Here is a 21,204-nt window from a genome sequence, read left to right on the forward strand (position 1 = left end):
GATATCATGTAATATCTAAGTGATCACATGTTAGGGATTTTGTAATGATATTTACCTGAATCATACTCAAATAAGCGACATGTAATCCTTAAAGTATCTCTAGTTATCTCTCACTAAAACTACAAAAAAAAGGGACATCAAGATTTCTATCTACGTCAATTAAATTCCATTTTACCATATATGATATCATTGATACGCAAAATCGTGATAAATATGATAGTCTAGTCTAACCAATTGCTTGGACTAAATTTTTCTGTTGAGTACAAGAAAAAATTATGTATAAAACTTCTTCACAGAACGATGTGCTAGCATAAAGGGCATATTGTACCAAAAAAGAACCATTACATTAGCATATGGCAAGATAGCATGCCAAACATCGTAATTATCTTCAAGTCACATCACAGCATCGATGCATCAGGACAGATTTCCCAAAGCCCGAATTTGCAAAATTTTCCAATTTTAAAGTTCAAGGAATCTATTGAAAATAATTAGAAATTCTGGGAGCAGGCAGAAATGAGAGGGACATTTGGGGGGGAAATTGGAAATCAACCAATTTAAATACGCGTGAACCTTTTTTTTTCTCTCTCTCTTCCCTCAGCTCTCTTCTTTTCCCTTTTCTTTTTTCTCTCGGCTCGCGTCCACGTCAGCTGGATCCGCGCCCTCCAGTTGCCACGTGGCGCCTCGAGATTGACGGTTCAAGACGACGTGACTGCCTCTCCCCGGCATTCTCTTTTGTCTTCGGGTCTGCCCTTAATTCCAGATTAGCCGCATTTAGCCGTATCAATTAATTAATTAAAATAATTATTCAGCAAAAAAATAATAATTAAAATAATTACAATAAAATTTTAATAATTAATAACGAGATACGGATAGTCTCACCGAGTATTAAACATGCGCCACTATGTTGCATCATCTTTTGATGTAATTAAAATCATTTAATTAATGGTAAAAAAATTAATAGTGTATTTATAATTTTCAATATAATTCCATAAACTCGGTTTGAAGTGACGTGATAATTCACCGTGGTTGATACTCGACTTCGTGGCACAAGCAACTAACAATCAAATATCAGGTAAGTATGTAAATTGACAATAATGATGGATACATATGGACTTGATATAGAATGAATCCGATCGTAATCTGAAAGTTCCACGTTGCTTCTTGCATATAATCTATCAACCTGACAGATCAAAATTTATCTCGTCCGGGATAATATTGTTAATTGATCTATCAAATCCCACGGTCACTCGATAAACTAAATGCTCTCTAAAACGGGCTTAATTAGCTTTTTCTTTTCGTCGAAGTGAACCGGCTAAGTTTTTGTTATTGAGTTAATTGATCATCATTTTCACTTTGCCAAAACCATACATGTACTTAGTTGAAGAATTTGTAGGGAAATAATGCTGAAGATATTTTTCAAGACATTAGAAAAATCATGTCAATCCGTTGTATAATATCATTAAGTTAATCTAAAATGATAAGCAGATCACCGAGTATGCATATTATCAGTTAACTTCCATTTCGAGCTTATTCGCTGCGTGCATCTAAAGAAATTATTTATGCCCGGCGTTATTAAATTGGAGATCCGCTCTTCTAAGTATTTCGATTTGTGACGCGAAGAATTATATGTTTGTGTTAAGAGTGTTGCAGCTTACTGGTTATGGAATCGGATTAGTATTTACTTTACTACCTTTGTTGGGGTTGATGCTACTTTTTCCTACACTTCAGTGTTGGTGATGTTACATGTTGGTTATTGCTTAATGACAAAGTGATGTCATGTAGCTTACTTTAAGGTAGGATTTGGTATTTCTGCCCAAAAATCATGGGAGTTGTTTAAACATTTAAATGCAATTTTATTGCTGAGGGAATCGCATTAGTTGTAACTAAAAGGTATTCTATGGACTTACCAAAAAAAAAGCATTATATGGTTTACTTATTCAAATGCCATATTATTGCATATGAGTTTATGCATATTACTATCGAGAAAATATTAAGGATGTGTTTGGTTATGAAGTAATATTTATTATTTTACTTCACTTTAACTCCACTTATTTTTAATTCAACAACACAATTATTATTTTTCTTTTTTTTCATGTAATTTTTTTATTGTAACTTCCATTCAATTCAATTTTTAATATTAAATTCTCTCAATTATTATTTTTTCCACAATTCTACAACACAATCATTGCTTTTTGTCAAGTATTCATTATTTTTTTCCTATAATTCAACAATACAATCATTACAAATCTAAATAAATATAATTATTTACAGTCTGTTTGGTTTTAGAATCGATTTTTAAAATTTTAACTCTAACTTTAATTCTACTCACTATATAACAAAAGTCAATAATACAATTATTACTTTTTCCCTTTTCTTCAATTTTTTTAACCATTCAATTCAATTTTTAATACTAAATTATCTCAACTATTCATTACTTTTTCACACTTTTTCTCATAATTCAACAACACAATCATTACAACTCAATTAAAATCAAAACTCAACTCTACTTAACTCTAAAATCAAATACACCGTTATAGTCCCAAACAAAGCCTAAATTGTCTTGCCTGCTGTTGATATGGCGAGAAAGAGCCAATAAAATTCTTAAATGAAAAATAATTAAGGCAATTATTCGAGTGATTAATGCAAATTTTCCTGTTTTATGCAATTTAATTAGTACTTTTTTATGCTACGTGACGAGGTAGAATCACCCATCAATAGAGAGCTTCTATAGTTTCGGAGGAAAATGATCCCAAAAACCGTTGGATCTACCCCCTGTCTCACGGTGCCATGGAAGGCTCCTAGAAGTATAGAAATGCCATTCATAAATATTGGCCATGTCCTAGTTTTTTCTATACATTCTTTAAATTAAAAAAAAATCTTTTTACTTTCACTAAAAAAAAAAACCAGGTTACCATTTCATGGAACAATTAGCAATGCTCTCTGTTTTTTCTATATATTCAAGGTCTTTAATCCAAAATTTGGGTAAATTACCAAATAAACCCAAACTCTACGCTATATATTGAATTTCACACTAACTTTTTCTTTTTCCTAAAAATTCACCAACTATTATTTTGGTATCAATTTTTGCACCACTTTTTGCGTTAGTTCTATGATTACTGATGTAGCTCACACAGATTAGAATTTTCATGGACAAAGGGGAAGGGGCCAGGTGCTAGCTGTGAGGGGCCACACTAGTGATCACCACTCCCAATCAAAGTCACTAGCAACCTAAGTAGACATTGATGATCTCACGAGGCAATGGTAGCTTCGACGAGGGGGCCTCGCAGTCAGGGCCTTACTGACAGCCACAAACACCATACCCCCCCTTCAAATTGGATTGTCCGCAGCCATAAGTAGTGGTTCGTGACTGTCGACAAGGCCCCCACGACGACCCCCTTCTCTAACAATTTTTTTTTCCTAAATTCGAGTAGTGGGGGCTCACCAACACCCTAATTGGGATCGCGCAACAATCTCCTTCTCCATTTCCTTTTCACATTATTTTTTTCTTTAATTCAAATGGTGGGAGACTCATCAAAGGTCACCACCATCCCTCTATGGTCATCGACGATTGTTGAGGTCATTAAGGACCTTGATTGGGGTGTGATGACCGCCAGCAAGGCCTTCACACTGTCCTCCCCGTCTTCTTCCTCCATGAAAATCCCAATTAGGGTTTTCCTTTTTTTTCCTTTTCTTTTTTTTTTAACTTTCATAATAATTTTCATTTAAAAAAACATTTGAGGCCCAATCTGTGTGAGCCAAGTTGCACCTACAATCCCGTTAAAATCGATTGAAAAATTAATGTCGTTATTGCTATACATTGCAAATTTAGGTTTTTTTGATAATTTACATTTATCCTTTAAATTTTCACTAAAAAATCATTTTTGAGCAGTGAAATATCAATTATTAATAATAAATAGATTTATATATATGAAATAGAGATTCTCCTTTCACTTAAACAAAATCATTTTCTCATATTGTATTTTACTTGATTAATTGGGAGTTGGCATCACATGAGACCTTATATAATCTTATGCATTATATCGCTACGCTCCGTTTGGTTTTGCAATCATGTTTTTAAAATTTTAACTCTAACTTTAACTCTACTCAGTACACAATAAAAATCAATAACACAATTATAACTTTTTCATTTTTCTTCAATTTTTTTAATCATTTAATTTAATTTTTAATACTAAATTCTCTCAACTATCTATTATCTTTTATACAATTCAACAATACAATCATTACTTTTTTCAATTATTCATTACTTTTTCTTACTTTTTTCTCATAATTCAACAACACAATCATTACAATCCAATTAAAATCAAAACTCAACTCTACTTAATTCTAAAACTAAACACACCAATTTCTTCGGTATAGGATTCTGCACCCCGTTGGATATAGCCTTGGCTTAGCCCCAGATCGAGAGATTAAACCAAATTAGTGCAATCCCCAGCTCATTTAAAGTTCACTTTTCCTGCTCCACCAATGAAAATCGAACGTAGGGGAAATATAAGTCAAGGGCAATGTTACTGCACCTAATTACCCCGCTTTTACGTTTTTTCCTTTTGTAGCGATTTGCGAATTACATATCATAGAAACTTGAATCTAATAAACTCTGAGTAAAAATGCAATTTTATTCAATGCAAACATTGAAAACTCAATTCTATCAAGTCAAAAATTTAACTATTGTACTATCATTTTTAATCTAATTTAAGGACAACTAATTTTTTCAGTAAATAAAATTGAGGGAGATATTGCTCTCGAAATTTTTGGGATATCAATTTAAGATTATTACTTCTTACGGGTTTGATATTGTTTATCACTCAACTAACAATTACAAGAGAGACTCATGAGATTAATAAAATAGAAATCTTAATAACTAATAAAGAGTACAAGTAATCCCACAATGAGTATCGAGTCAGTGACTTCTTGGCTATCAGGCGAAAGGCGCACGTTACTGCGCTATAACTCTTTGTTAACAGTTTGTTAGTTTAAGGACAAATAATTTTATCTAGCCATTGACACAATTATTATAGATGACCCAACTTAAATAATATCAAGGATTAATCTATAACTTCCTCTGGCCTCATTCTTTTTCTGCAAGATTTATGTTTGAAACTTCTAAAGGAGAATAGTCTCTTTTTTTTTTGTGTTAGAAGATAATTCAAATGGTCTATATTTTGTTTTATGGTACGTTGCCTTAATTTTGATTCTACAAAGGTTATCCCTCATATAATATAATATATATGTATATAAATATTTCGAAATACTACATTCATTTTTATAGAAACTTACAATTTTACAATTATATTTAACATTTCAATTTTGTAGATCTTTCACTCTTTCTTCCTGGAAACTCGATTTTAGATGTCTTATTTCCCTTATAACCTAGAAAGGAAAAGTTTTATTATGAAAAGAAGCTGCTCGCTTAAAACTATTTAAAAAGTTAGAATCTTTTATGTCTTACAAATCTAAAATTCAAACGAAATTATCAAAGTGCGTTAGTTTAGGTGGTTTGGCATTTTTTTTCTTCTTAACTTAAATAAATAAATAAAGTCTCAATTTCGAATATTGTAATTGTAAAAAATCTATTATTTTTGGAGAGTTTTATCACATAATAGAATGGCCTCACTTGAAAATTAGTTTGAACCTATTAAACTTATGGATATATGTGGTATAGACCGAAAAAATTCCAAACAATATTTTCGCCAAATACAAAAGTTCCAAACGATATATACATTGTCTACATATTCTCTTAAAAACACAAAGTTGCTCATAGTAGATGATATATGTGCACGCCATTCTCAATGTAAAAGCAACCTTACTATAAGGGGAAATGGTAGACCTAGACCAACTCTACATTCTGCATTTGGTCATCATGTGACCAAGTGATCATTAAGCTTATAAATCCCTATACTAATTTGCTTTCTTTATTATAAGTCAGAAGATATATATTCGATGTATAATCTTTGTCTCTGCTGGGTGGTTTTTCAGTGTGAATCTTGATATTCGGAAACCCAATTAGGCCACGACTAGTCCAGTCAAGTTGGGTCGGCCCACCAGGGGGGTAAAATTCTTCTAGCGTGGATTTTCTGCATTCACAAAAACTTGAACATGAGACCTTATTTAAGCGGAACGCTTAAACCAACTCACGGTTGGTTTGCTGGGTGGTTTTAGCTAATTCCAATAGGTATAAGAACGTGCTTTGCATACTTTATTACATGATCAGTTCTTCACCAACATTAAAACAAACCAACCAAAAAAACAAAGAATGAAAACGAGCTTTACAAATACTTGACATGATCGATATAAGACTATTCATGAAAATGCATTAATTTTTAGTTCTCAACTTTTCTATTCCATTAAACCAAACAAAACAAATATCTTATTAGAATTCTAATTCTAATTCTAGTCAAATAAATTCCAATCACCTTTCGATTTTCCTCAAATCGAATCCAGCGAACCATACGTCATGTCCATTTGTATTGGTTTAGTATTATTTGATTAGAACAAATTAGCCAAAGCTATTTCTCATTAAGCAACAACTTTCTTTGCATAGTCAGATTTTTTCAGGATGATATTAGTCTCAGGAAAGAATTATTAGTTTTTCCTTTTTTTTCAGTATGGATCATGTATTTAGAAATTCAACGGATCTCGGTTAATTCACTTCGTATCAGTTCGGTCCAATAAGATGTAGAACGCTCCTAATTATAAATTTTTTCCATTTACAAGACTCAAACCGGAGATCTCGTTAAAGCATATTGCACCATGTATCTGTAAGTTCATTGTTTGAACTAACTCATTTTGCTAGGAGACCTATCTATAAGAAAAAAAAAAGCTAGGAAAGAATTATTAGTTCAGTTGGTACTCTAGTATCTGGAAGGCCAATTGGTTCCGACTAATCCAATTTGAGTCGGATCGGTCTATTACAGAATTAAAGCTCTCACGGCATGGATTTTCTCCGTTCTCAATATTCGAATCCAATGTCCTACTTAAAGAAAATAAGTATCGAATCATTTGAATCAACTCATATTGATTAAAAAAAAAGCACATTGTTATTTTTTCCCTCCTTTTTGCTCAGAAATCATATATGGCTTCTTGTATTTTAGGTCAAGCGTAAGATCCCAGGAAACGGTCCACACCACATTGTCGTATTTCTTGGAGCGGATTATATTTGAAATTTCAAAACTATTCTTTTAATAAAAAAAACATTTGTTGAATTTTATTTAGCTTTTTCTTTTTTGAGAATTATTAAAAAATAAAAAGTGAAACGTCCTTCTGGTTTCCAAATTATTAAATAAAAAAATCATAAGCTTATCCAACGTGTCCACGCATTAGAAGTGTCTTTATCGTTATTTGATCAAAAGAGGGTGTAGCGTAGTGGCGCACGTCATCGCATGTTAATTTAGAGGTCGCTAGTTTGATTATACTAGGTCTTATTCCTCCTTTGTAATCGAAAAAAAATTAAATACTTAACATATTCATACTTTAAAAATAGGTAACTTTTATATTGTCTTCAGTAACCATGCAAATATATCATCGTTTTCTCAATATGAATAATTCCAAAGTTCAGGAACGAATGTATCGTTATCATTTTCTCGATACAAGTTAAATTCAAGATTTAGGTGTACGTGAGTTTCACGTCCCGCTTCTTTGTCAGCAAGAAACCATATGCAAATAAGAAGTTCTCATGTCCTAGTCCCTAATAATTCAAACTCGTATTAATCATATCTAATATTTAATAATCAAACCCATGTAGATGGCCTTTGTACTATCCACCGGTTCAAATTAAAGAAAAAATAAATGGTAAGAATGAGTCTTCCAAGACCATGGAAACTGTCAAAACGGCTAGCAAATCAAATTTGAATTGTGTGCTTATAGTGTATATATATGAATGTGGATGCCCTCATAATTAGCCAGCAATATCCTCAACCAAAATTACTGGATAATAACGAAGGTCTTTTTCATGCTGTAATCACCACTTAAACAAACATAATGTATACATTGCGTGAAATTAAATATCGTATACATTGTGCAATTTGGCACTTAATTATGTAGTTATTTATCTACCCTTTCACTTGAATTTTCTCTTGGTGGTCGCGCACAACACAATTGTTGCGTCTTAATCGTTAATTCTTTCAGCCACCACACGAGAAAAAGTAAACTCCGGGTTTCGGTCAATTGCTGAAAAGTCCATCTACCATGTTTTTTTAAATTACTTCTGTATATATATATATACATATAAACTTGATTCCACCTAAATAAATAAATTGCAATAGTTTCTACAGAGAAAAAGGCATAAATTGTAATAGTTTATCGACACCCTATTAGATCATGGTTATTTTATCTAATTATATCTTGAATTAAATATTTTAAATCTAGACATTTATTAATTATTATTCACGCTTACACACTAATTTATGTGGTAAATATCTTACTAAATTAAAACTATAAATTCAATGAAAACAATTTCACGAAGTTTGAATCAAGAATGAACTATTATGAAAGGTTAACTTGAAAAAAGGGAAATATTTGATATTTCAATCATCTAATTTTTCAATAATCTAATTTTTAAAAAATAATATTCTTAATATTGACAGTGAACATACGTAAAAGATTTAGTAAAATCGACCACTCAATTAGACCCCTTAAATGTAAGTATTTTCATTATTTCACAAAGTAAAATTAATAATTAAAATTAGAATATTTTTATCATTAATAAAGTAAAATATAACTTGATGAACATGAACTACTTTACTAGAAACAAAAAATTGTTATATTTATTTCGTGTGCACTTTGATATCCGAAAGTCCAGGAAATCTCAACTAAAGAATGTTTTCAATCAAAAGATTTAATAAATTTATGAAAATAAATCAGTGCACGTACTGTAAAAGAAAAGCTAATTACTTAATAAGTGGGCTTCTTGTTTTATTGTATGACTTAACGTAAATCACTTAAAAAAACAACCTTAATTAATATTTAACAACGTAACTTATTATTCGTTGAAATTTAATTTAGGAGCCTTTAATATTTAACAAAGTAACTTATTATTCTTTGAAATTTGATTTAGGAGCCTCACGTAGCATCCATACTTCTAACTAATTAATTAAGACCCTTTGAGAACATATACTATTACAATTATAATATATATTTAATATGAGTTTCAGTCTTTCACATTTGTAGGTATATATTATGTCCCTAGTGGAGAAAGGGGTGTAATGGAGTGACGCACTCCTTCTGCTATCAACCAACAGGTTGCGAGTTCGATTCTCGTTGTGGGATTACATGTACGATTTATTTAGATAATATAATAGATTATATTTCATTATATTAAGCTCATGAACTTCCCTTATAACCGAAAATAAGAACAAGATTTTCAGGTTTGCCCCTTGTCTCTATTCCTTCTTCTCGTTGCCTTCTTTGAATGGCCAATTTTGGAAATGGAAAATGAGATTGATAAGTGGTTTTTAGCCAAAAGAAACGTATACGTGTGCTAATTCAATTTTTCCCAAGAGACTTTCTATGGCGAATTGGATCACCATGACCCAAGACACATTTTTTTACTTATTTTTATCTTTTGTTTTACTTTTTTCTTGTTTTGAAATCACAGGATAACACCATCCGTCATGGTGACCTAAAGTCAGCATAGAATTTCCGTTTTCAAACAATACGTATATATTTTCCTACGTAATTTTGCATTATGGCATGTGCTGGTTGTTCATTCAAAGGAAGGAGGTTTCCAATCAATGAATTGACACTGATAAATTAAAAGATTCAATTACTCTATGCTAAGACTTCGCTTGGGAGGCCGTTGGTGATCGGATAAAAACTTTTTTTAACTGATTTTTTGTTGGTAAATAATTTTACAATCAAGATTTGGTTTATTTTAGCCATTGGTCTAGAACAGAAAGAGAATGACTGAATTCCTCGCCTACTGTGTGAGATGTGATTCATTGTATTATACAATCATGTATTTCATCGTATGAAAGGAAACAATTACAATGATATGTAAGTGAGGTGTGATTCATTGTATTATATAATCATGTACATCATTTTACCAAACAATTACAACGATATGAATGCACATTTATATATTCCTACAATACAACAACTCTATAAGGAAGGCTATCATCTCGGAACAATATTTCCTATATAAATTGGAAATATGATTTTGATCTCTTACATATTATTAAGTTCTTATAATTTTTTTAATAGGTGCTTATAAAAATTATTTCTGCTTATTCTCCATAAGAAAAAGTGGATTAGTCATGGTGCTCGCTAACTCTCGGAGACAACATGATCACCACTTACAAAAACAATTACGGAGGACTAATTCCTTTTATTCCCCCCCCCCCCCCCCCCCCCCCCCCCCCCCCCCCCCCCCCCCGGTTCCTAGCAGAATCGAAATTCAATTTTTTGTCGAAGCTTTCCTTTCAAGCCATAATGCAAAGAAAGTGTCTCGCGACCCGGACAATTTATGCTGCGTTTGAATTGTTAGTGTGATTTTACCCCCCCGGTTCCTAGCAGAATCGAAATTCAATTTTTTGTCGAAGCTTTCCTTTCAAGCCATAATGCAAAGAAAGTGTCTCGCGACCCGGACAATTTATGCTGCGTTTGAATTGTTAGTGTGATTTTAGAATCATGATTTTGATTTTGATTGTGGAAAAAGACAAATGAGATAGTATTATAAATTTGACTTGGGAAACGTGTATTTTTGTTGTGTAGTGTGTTGAGTTAAAATCAAAATCATGATTCTAAAATTAGTTTAACAATTCAAACGGGGCAGCTTTAATAATAAGAAACTCTTAGCCGTCCCCCGCCCTGCCCCCCCCCCCCCCCCAAAAAAAAAAAAAGAAGGACCAAAGACAATGAGCAGCTGATTTTGAATATATAATTAATCTAATAGTTTGCACCTGTAACGTCTAAACTGTCACATGTATGAGTCTGATTACATTCAAATTGAATCTTTCCTTTTGGTTTGAACGGTTAGGACTTCACCAACTATATATATGTATGCATATTGTGACTTGTTTGACAAATATATCTTATAGACTTTTGGCAGAGATTATTACATATGCTACAAGCAAGCGATTAAAGATGCTGTCTGAATGAAGTAGTTGACATTTTGGAGAATAATTTTTCGCTCAAGCAGGACATAAATATTATATGCAATATTGAATAACTTGAGTTATGTGTTTCCTAAGAAGCGATCAATTCAACTTCACGTGCAGTAGTTGACCCTATCCAAAATCTCATATGCAATATTCAACCCAAAACAAAAGGGGAAAAAAAATACGAACGTGGTTTGGTTTAGATAGTTCGATATTTTTTTTCTTCAAGGTCTTGTGAATAGAAAAAATTCATGATTGAAAGAACTTTACCGTTTAGTGGATCAATTCATGAACTTGGATTAGTCGAATCTTGTTAGACTTCCATATATTAGATGGAGCACACCGAAAAAGGGGGGAAATAATATAACAAGAACCTAAAACTCACGTGCAATTAATTTCTACATGTGTTTTCCAAAAAAGAGAATTTATGAAATTGGCCAAACGACGTTGTTGGAATTACTTGTAATTGGGCTGTTGGCCCAATTCGTAATGGCCTTATAGCCCTGTAATGAGGAAGGCGGGCTTATCTAGAGAAAGCCCAAGCAGATAAGGCGAGGCCAGCATCAGCCATGGCTCAGAAGGCACGCTTATGTATCCCAAGGGTTAATGAAGAAAAATTTAGTTCGATATACTTTTGACTTGCATGATATTGTAACTAAACACAAATCAATCATTTCTATGTGACCATGAAAAATCCATTCGATTTCGAAGATGCAGATAGTGACGAAAGATAAGATGACTTAAAGTTGCCGACAGCTTTAATTAGAAGCAAAAGATTTCAATGTGATGCAGAGTTGGTATAGTTCACGTCAAGATGAAGATAAGATTTCACTAGCTTTTGGAAAATAAGAATTCATCCATTCAGAAAATAAAAAATAAAAAAGATGAATAACGACTTCGCATTTCTTCTTTCGATTTAGTTGACCAATAATCTTAGTATATTCTGAAACTAATTATTAGTTCAGCCCAATAAAGGTCATTAAGCAAAAGCTCAGCATAATGGATGAATTACTTTTTCTACTTCTCAAAGCCACAATTAGAAAATAAGTAGGCAACTGGAGATCAGTTATTATGATGTGTCAAGGGAGCTTGGTGTCGAAAAACAATTTTCCTCTATGAATAGAGGTTCATGGGATCGCCAGTGGCCTCGGTTAAAGGGTGACAGCTGGCGAACTCGGTCTAGTCTAGGGGGCGGAGGCGGCCAATTATTGACAACTCGATGAAAACCGAGTTAAAGGACTACATTTTGGGTGAGAATTGTTAGCTAGAACTTTGAGTTAGTTTCGATTTTTGTAGGTTTAATATTTTTTGTGTGCTTCTATTTGGTTTTTGAGATATTTCCTTGAATGATGGCTACTAATGTCATGTGTGATGTTCTAGGGACAAGTTAGAAGCATCAAGGAGCCCGTGGATAGTGATGGAGGCTCACATTTGCTTGAAGAAGAATGAAGACGTTTCTAGCATTTCGCGCAGCAGCACTAGGAACTCAGTGTGGCAACACTCTACATGTATTCGGATCAATAAAAAGTGTGCGGCAGTACACGCTGCTGCAGCACACTACTCTGTGCGTGCCCAACTAAAATTTCGTATATCAGAAGTTATTTTGGGCAATTTTTGGATTGAAGACAGCATGATGGAGATATTTTGTATTAGGATATCTTGAAGACCAAGATTAGAACCCAATGAATTTCTTTGGTGTCATTTAGGAAATTTACTTTGGAATTATAAAAAGTTAGAATTATAGAATTGGTAGAGAATTTCTTGGGATATTTAAGGGCCTTTTGACTGAACGTAAAAGGAGAGTCGACACTAGGGAAATAAGGAGAATGGGAGACGAAGCAGAAGAAGGAGATGACTCAAGCCCAAGAACGGCAAGAGTTCCTATTGATTATTCTTTACCTTTCTATTGTTTGATTATGATTTCTTTAAATTCTTGATTGTTGAACTCCATTACTATGATTAATTTCGTTTCCTAGGGCTTCAATGGAACCTGGGGTTTATTCTTAATTTGTGGTCTTGTTTTGCTTATTGATTGATTGATTGTGTTTATTTTATTCTATTTTTAATGCTATTTGATTGATTGACCACCAATTAGATTGATCTAGCAATTTAGATGAATTCGGAAAACGGATTCTAGGTTTAGGCTCGGGATGGAATAACCTAAGTTTAATTCAAGTTGAAAAACGAGATTAATTAATGAGAAGATGAGGAATTATCTAGTCATCTTGGGTAGCCAATTAGGGTCTGATTATAATGGGTTCCCACTAGTCTGTTGGGTAAGAATAACGTAATTGATTTGATACATGGGATATGTTCTTGTGGCTATCAGAAGACATGCGAGAAGATAAAAAATCCTAGTTTAACAAGAGAATCAATCAACCAACAGTAAGTGAAGGAAGTGAACGGATTAAGAATAACCCTGGAGGAAGTTGCATGCTCTAGGTATCATATTACCACTGAATTATCGTTTCCATTGATTTTTTTACGCTTTAAATTAGTTTTATTAAATCTATCAAAATTGGTCTTATGAATAAAAGCTAATTGTTTTAATCTTGATGCTCAACAAATTTCTAGATCAGTTCTCGCGGGAACGATACTCTATTCCCTTTTTATTACTTGTTTGATACGCGCGCTTGCATGAATCAATTATATTTATCGCAATAGTTGCCTCGGCTGAAGGGTTAGTGTGGCAACACCACATCCTCTAGAAAGTAAGATCCCATGAGCACCCTCTCTGCTAAGGTTGCCGGAGACCACATAAGGTACCATCGACCTCAATGGAGAGGTTGGGGCCACAGGCGAGGCCCCTGTCCCAGCAATCACACAGTCCCAATAACTTTATTTTTTAAAATTTTTATTAAGATTTTGCCATATTTGCTATTTTTTAACTTAATTATGTAGCTGAAAATAAGTGATCTTGTAGTGCCATGTCATTAAATAACTAAACATTTAATAGTTATGGTAGATATGATAAAAATAAGGTTAACTACCTAAAAAAACACAAATTTTTACATTTTATTAATTTTAGCACGAACTTTTTTGACCTAAAAATACATAAACTATCAATTTGATATTAATATTAGCACGCACCAACTTTTTCATTAATTTAAACGGGAATGGTTGGCCATCACCCCTGTTCGGGGCAGCCGACGACCTCAATATTCGCCGGTGACTCTACTGGGGTGGTGGCGGCTTCCATTGGGGCCCTTATTGCCTGAATTTGAAAAATAAATGTAAATTCAAGAATGGAAGGAAGAGGGGCCGGGCGCGGGAACCTCATCGACGGCCACCACCCCACAATTGGGTCGGTGGTGACTTTTGTTATCACAGATGACATCGATTGAGGGGTGGTGACCTTTATCGAGGCCTCACCAATCAATAAAGATGACGCCGTGCTAATATGGATATCAATTTGATAGTTTGTGTATTCTTAGGTTAAAAAAAGTTCGTGCTAGAATTGATAAAATGTAAAAAAGTTTATGCTTTTCTATTACCTGTGATTTTACAGATAACAGAATTAATTCATGGCAAATTTGAGAAAATAAAATTTGTGATTTTTCATGTCATTCACTATTTTCTTTGTTGTGCTTCTTTTGAATTGATAAATATATCAATTTATGAACATATATATATATATATATATTTATACATACGTAAACTTGTAGCGAGAGTTGCTCTTGCTGAATATGTAGTGAAAGTGCAGATTGGAGCACATAATGCTTGTCAGTGGAAAGGCAAAAGGTTGGACATCTGCATCAGAAAGCTCCCATGGAACTGCTACATAGACACTATTTGGAATTTTGGAAGGAAAGGAATCTTAGGGTCTTCCAAGGCAAAGAGTGTACAGATAAAGCAATAACTCAGCAGATTTTTGATATGGTGCGAGCTAGGATAGCTTCGGTTCCAAATTTTGCTGTCAAATCTGTTACTTGTTTACTGTCGGCCAACTTTAAACTTAAGGGGTTGTTGTAAGTAGTTTTATGTTTTGGCCTTGATCTTAAAGAGTTGTAAGTATTTTATGCTTTGGCCTGGAACTTTTGTATCTGATTTACAGTGGAATAGAAGCAACATTCACCGCCCAAAAAAAAATGACGCTCATATAATATTTTATAAATTTATTAACTAGATAGATTGTCAATATCATAGTATAAATAGGAAATAATAATCATAGATTCTGATCGATTTCACCATTAGAAACTACTACAACCGGGAAGACTCGGAATTAATTCTTATGATTATTTATTATCTTTTCATCCAGATAAATATAACAATTTAATTAATAACATATTCTTAATCTTATATAATATGGTTTTATTACTTTATTGGTGAAATTACCATCAGATATATATATCTAATATTTTTTTTTGTTCATTACAGAAAAATATTCTATTTTTGTTGATTGTAAATTGTCATTACAATTCAACAAGTTAAAACGCACATATCTTATATAACAAAATTGACAAAAAGAAACAACGGATCTCCTCTTACGCCGTCCATGCCTTAGTCATAACAGATTATAAACCCAGAGTATAACCACCTTGAGTGTACTATGGATCTCTGTATTGTAGTCAAATATCTTTTGTGAAAGATTGATCCCAAATAGATCGGAGGTTTATTTTGCTATTCGATCGCTTCCTGAACAATTGGATTTTCTTTGTTTTCTTCACTTTTTGGCCATTTCTTTGGTGAAATTTTTTTATAATTTTAGGGTGTGGCATATATTTATCTTGTTCTGCCTCTGTAACAACTTTGCAGGACTGACTTATTTTCCAGGGTGAACTAAGAAAAAGGTAAGAGATGGACAAACAAAAAACAAAAAAAAGCAATAAATACCCAAACTAGGCGCTCGTGCATTTCGTGAAGTTCAACCACCATCCATAATACTACCAGCACAATATACAAAAACAGATGCTGCCAGATATTGGTCATGACCAAATCACTAATCAAGTCTAACTAACAGCATAAAAACCGATCTGTTAGTTCGCGGGGCACTTTCATCATACAAGCTACCACTCTATCTGTACAGTTCTCACTCAATCTATATCCACTTTACAACCTCCCCAAAAGACTATCTTTCCTCTGGATGGAACTTCATTGAAGAAATTCAGGCAAGACGACTTTTTCTGCTTGCTCCAGCACATTACTTCTCACTTGGTTACTCTAGGATTTAATGAGATTGCACAATAATCTCAGGCGGTATGATTCCAGGTCCTGAAAAAACTAAAACATTCTTTGTTAGTATGTCATCACTGTATTATCATACTGGAGGCAAGTCATGTTTATAATGAGGTATCACCTTGACGCGACCTGGCTCGTGCCAAAGCCAGTCATCATCAGCCTCTAACCTCCTGATGATGAACATGCCGTACTCATGCCTACAACAGAAGAAGGACAATCTGATGATATTTGACAACAATTGTAATATGGGTTGTGCTTTACTAAAAATAATTCGTCTACTTACCCATTTTCTTGTGAAGGCACTTTCAATTCCTCTGGGCCAAACATTTCCATTCCTTTGAACTTCTTCCCATAGGGTTCCATCTCACCGAGCACACTCACTAAAATTCTTGCCTGCATGAACACAACAATGACAAGTCATAGTACCAATACCGAAAATCAAATGTAAATAAAACTTTCGTTTATGATAGCTTGTAAATTTATACAGCTAGTGTGTAGTGATAATTTATATATAACTATAAATCATTTTCGAGTATGTATACTTCTAATATCTATTTTCCTGTTGTTCATTTATTCATATATAATTTTAGAAAATATTTTAAGTATAGTTGTTGCATTTATCTATAGCATTTACTACATAAGTAGTAAATTTTATTCTATATATAGTGATATGTGGATTATAGGTTTATTTATTATATTGATATATTATTTGTGATAATACATTTTTAGTGATAATTTTTCTTCTTAACAATAATGATTAGATACATTCTTTAAAGATGGATTTATTATTAAAAACAATTAGAATTTTCAAACATTAATTTCAAGTTTCAAATAATAATTTCTATTCAAGTTGATGATTTATTTACTAATCAATACATTATGTAAATTCATTAAAATATTAAGTTCAAGCATACGGATTTTTTTTATATTTATAAAATAATATTTTGTAGTATTCTTACTTTGAATGTTAAATTTTTATTTTTGTGAGACCATAATTTTATATAATACTTTTGTAAATCTTTTTTTTGCAGTTATTTGAATTATCCTTACTGAAAATCATGTTTTTATCAACACTTTTGCAACTAATAATTTCATTTAATATGCAACATATATTTATTTAACTGTCTATATAACATTGCGATTGATTATGTCATTATGTTTGGATGTACAATTTCTTTTTTTGCATATATGAAATAGTGTTATTCGGTTAATTTTCTAATATGGATCGTGATAATTTGTACATAACTTTAAATTATAAATTAATTTAATAACCATTTACATATTTATTTATTTATTATATTAATATATTATTTGTCCTAAAAAATTGAAAAATTATTATTACATTACTATAAACATTCGTCGAATTCAAGTTATTTTTACTGATACATAGATATCGATTAATTATCTTTGCCTCTTTGTTTTTCGGTTAATTTTCTAATATGGATTGTGATAATTTGTTGATAATTTGAAATTATAAATTACTTTAATATCCATTTACATATTTATGTATCGTACTAATATATTCTTTGTACTAAAAATTGAAATTTTTATTACATTTGATGTAACCATTTATTGAAGTCAAGTGATTTTTACTATTTATGTGCATATACAAATAGACTAGTTTCCTACCCGTGCTTTGCACGGGTTTGTTTCAACAAAATTATTCATAGTCTTTAAAAATAAATTTACTTTTTGAGTATGATGAAAATTTTCAACAATAACTAAATATATCAATTATAAACCTAACATATTAGACTAATTTTAAATAGTTTAGAGCAAGTTTGCTACTAAATCTCCTATTTAATTGCATTGCACAATTATTTAGTCGTTAACATTATTTAGATCCACTGCAAATATGAAGTGCAAGTTTACATATTTGATTTTACAAAGATTGTCCAGAATAATATATATTGTTACATACCGTCATTAATTAATATTTTACTTTTTCTATGACCCTCATTTTTAGAGTTAGAGTTTTGTGCTATTTTTTTTTTGAAAATCCGAGGCCGCTGAGTATTTTATTCAAAACATGTTGAATATTGTGAATAAAATTTAAATATTTGTTGAAGACATCTCGTTTATATAAACCTTATTTTATATATTTAAGAAATATTGCAATCAAAATCCTTATTTTCACATTATAAAGTTTATCTGTTAATGTGCTATTAAATTTATATAGTGTCCTTTTGATAATTAATAAATTGATTAACTAATTATTTTCAAATATTAAATATTATATATCTATTTTAATATTTTTATTAAATTATTTATTGTTCAAAAAGTTAAGTATAATAGTTACATCTACTAATGGCATCTATTGCAAAAGGTAATCAATTTTATATAGGGCAAATTACAAAAAAAAACCCAAATTTTGTAAAATGTCTCAGTTTTGTCATAAATTTTGTTTTGTAACAAAAAAAACCATAAGTTTTTTAGATTATCTCAAAAATGACCTCCGTTATAACTTCCGTCAATTTTTTTCTACGTGTGACCTACGTGGACTGTTAAAGGGACCCACTAGCCTACGTGTGACCTATGTGGACAGTTAAAGGGACCCACCATCAGCAGCAAAAATTGACGGAAGTTATAACGAAGGTCATTTTTCAGACATTTTAGAAAACTTATGGTTTTTTTTGTTACAAAACAAAATTTAGGACAAAATTGAGACATTTTACAAAACTTAGGTTTTTTTTGTAATTTACCCTTTTATATATGTGATATATCTTTATGTAGTATTTTAGTTTCAGAAATTAAAAATTAATTTTTCTATTTTTCAATTGTATTAATTCAAGAGCATTTATTGCGTAGCACTTATTACTACTCAAGAGTATTTTCTTTTATATAGATAGATATATAAATATAAGTTAGAGTATTTTTAATAGTAATTTTTAATTAGAGTACTCCTTACATTTATTAACATATATATGTGATATATCTTTAAGTAGTATTTTAATTTTAGAAATTAAAAATTAAATTTTCTATTTTTCAATTGTATTAATTCAAGAGCATTTATTGAGTAGCATTTATTACTACTCAAGAGTAAATTTTACTTATATATATATATAGATAGATATATAAATATAATTTATAATATTTTTAATGGTTGATACTACCACGGTTGGCTGCAAAAAACTATCATTGTGGTTGTTTTTTCTTCAACCGTTTGATCGAATTAGGTAAATCTAGGCCGTACACGTGTTTAAATTCTTTTTACTTAAAGATTCACCCCTTAATTTTTAACTTTCAATATTTTCAACCATGCATCTTCTCAACAATGCGCCCGTGAACGAGCCGAAACCGGTTCGATATTAAAACAACTAGTAAAACACAATTTATTTAATTTTTGAAAAAAATTAAAATTTAAAATAAAAACAAACTCAGAAGATCGTCAAAGAGAGATGGGGAGGCAGAGGAAAACGCAGCTCGGGACGCAATCAAACATGCAAGATCTTCGACTGCCCAACCAAATTAAAAATTTCCAGCCTCTGCATCCCTTGTTTTCACTATTAATCTGCAGAATCTTAGTCCAGGTTATGGAATTATCAGCATATGATTTGCAAAATCGAATTTTTCCAATCAATTAGAGATTTTGGCGCATGCCCAGATGCACTCAATTGGGTCGAAGATCTCCTGTTTTTCATTCCTTGATATTGTCGACAATTGTGTGTTTAATTATTTGTTTATTTTCTTCCTTTAATAAATGAAATTAATATTTATTTGATTGAACTTGTAGATTTTAGTTCGGTTTAGTATCAAATTGGTTTCTACTTGTTCACGGGAGCATTGTCGAGAAGATGCGTGATCGAGAATATTGAAAGTCAAAGATTGAGGTGTGAATCATTAAGTAGAAAGAATTTGAACACGTGTACAACCTATATTTTAACTAATCCAATCTAATGGTTGAAGAAAAAACAACCACAGTGGTTGTCTTTTGTAATCAACCGTGGTAGAATCTTCCATTTTTAATAGTAATTTTTAATTAAAATAATCTTTGCATTTATTAACACTAATCTATATATAATATATAAGAGTCGAACCGTGAAATGTGAAAGCTCCATTTGAAAACCCTTTGCTCCTGGTAAAACGTTGTTTCTTTTTTGAATCAATCTATTCGATAACCCTCAGTTCCACGTTAAATTGACATTTCAAATTCAGTTTAATAAGTTTTACTATGTTTTTTTTAGTCATATTCGAAGTATTTTTATTATTTCCATATTATTTGTATGTGATAATATATATAATTATTTTCATAAAATTAAAAGATTTCTTGATATTTTGAAATAACTCCTTAATATAAGTGATATTTTTTAGGATCAATGAATTTGAAAATAATTTAATCAAATTTTAACATTCGTTGAATATAACAAATTGAACTCGAATCATATCACGTATAAAATGAATTTTGTCAGGTATTTATACAGAATTTATAACATTGGATTTTAAGCATATCACGTATTTCGATGAGTTCATTTTGATTATCGAGGAAATTGTTAATTCTTCAAAAATAATTTATTATATATTATTACATGCAAATAACCTAGAGAGATGTCAACATTCACTGAATATAACCCTATTAGAATATAATATAAGTTCATTTAATTAAAAATGAAAGGTCAATTCACGTGAAGTTGAGAATTATCAAATTGAGTGATTTGAGCAATCGAAGACATGAGTTGAAAGTTATCAAAGGAAGTGATTCTATTTTATTGTACTAGGCTCATGAGCCTTACTTGTAATCGAAAAATAGCAATGTCTTGTCAGTGAGTGAAAAGTCGTTGAATTATGAGTTGAGGGTTTGAAGATTGGAGATACGACGTAAAGCCAACCTCATCGTCTCGCAATTATATATATTATATATATATTATATAGATTACTTAGTACTTTTACTCATGTATCATCAACATGGTTGTAAGAA

Source organism: Punica granatum, chromosome 8 (assembly GCF_007655135.1).
Source record: "Punica granatum isolate Tunisia-2019 chromosome 8, ASM765513v2, whole genome shotgun sequence".
NCBI lineage: Eukaryota > Viridiplantae > Streptophyta > Magnoliopsida > Myrtales > Lythraceae > Punica > Punica granatum.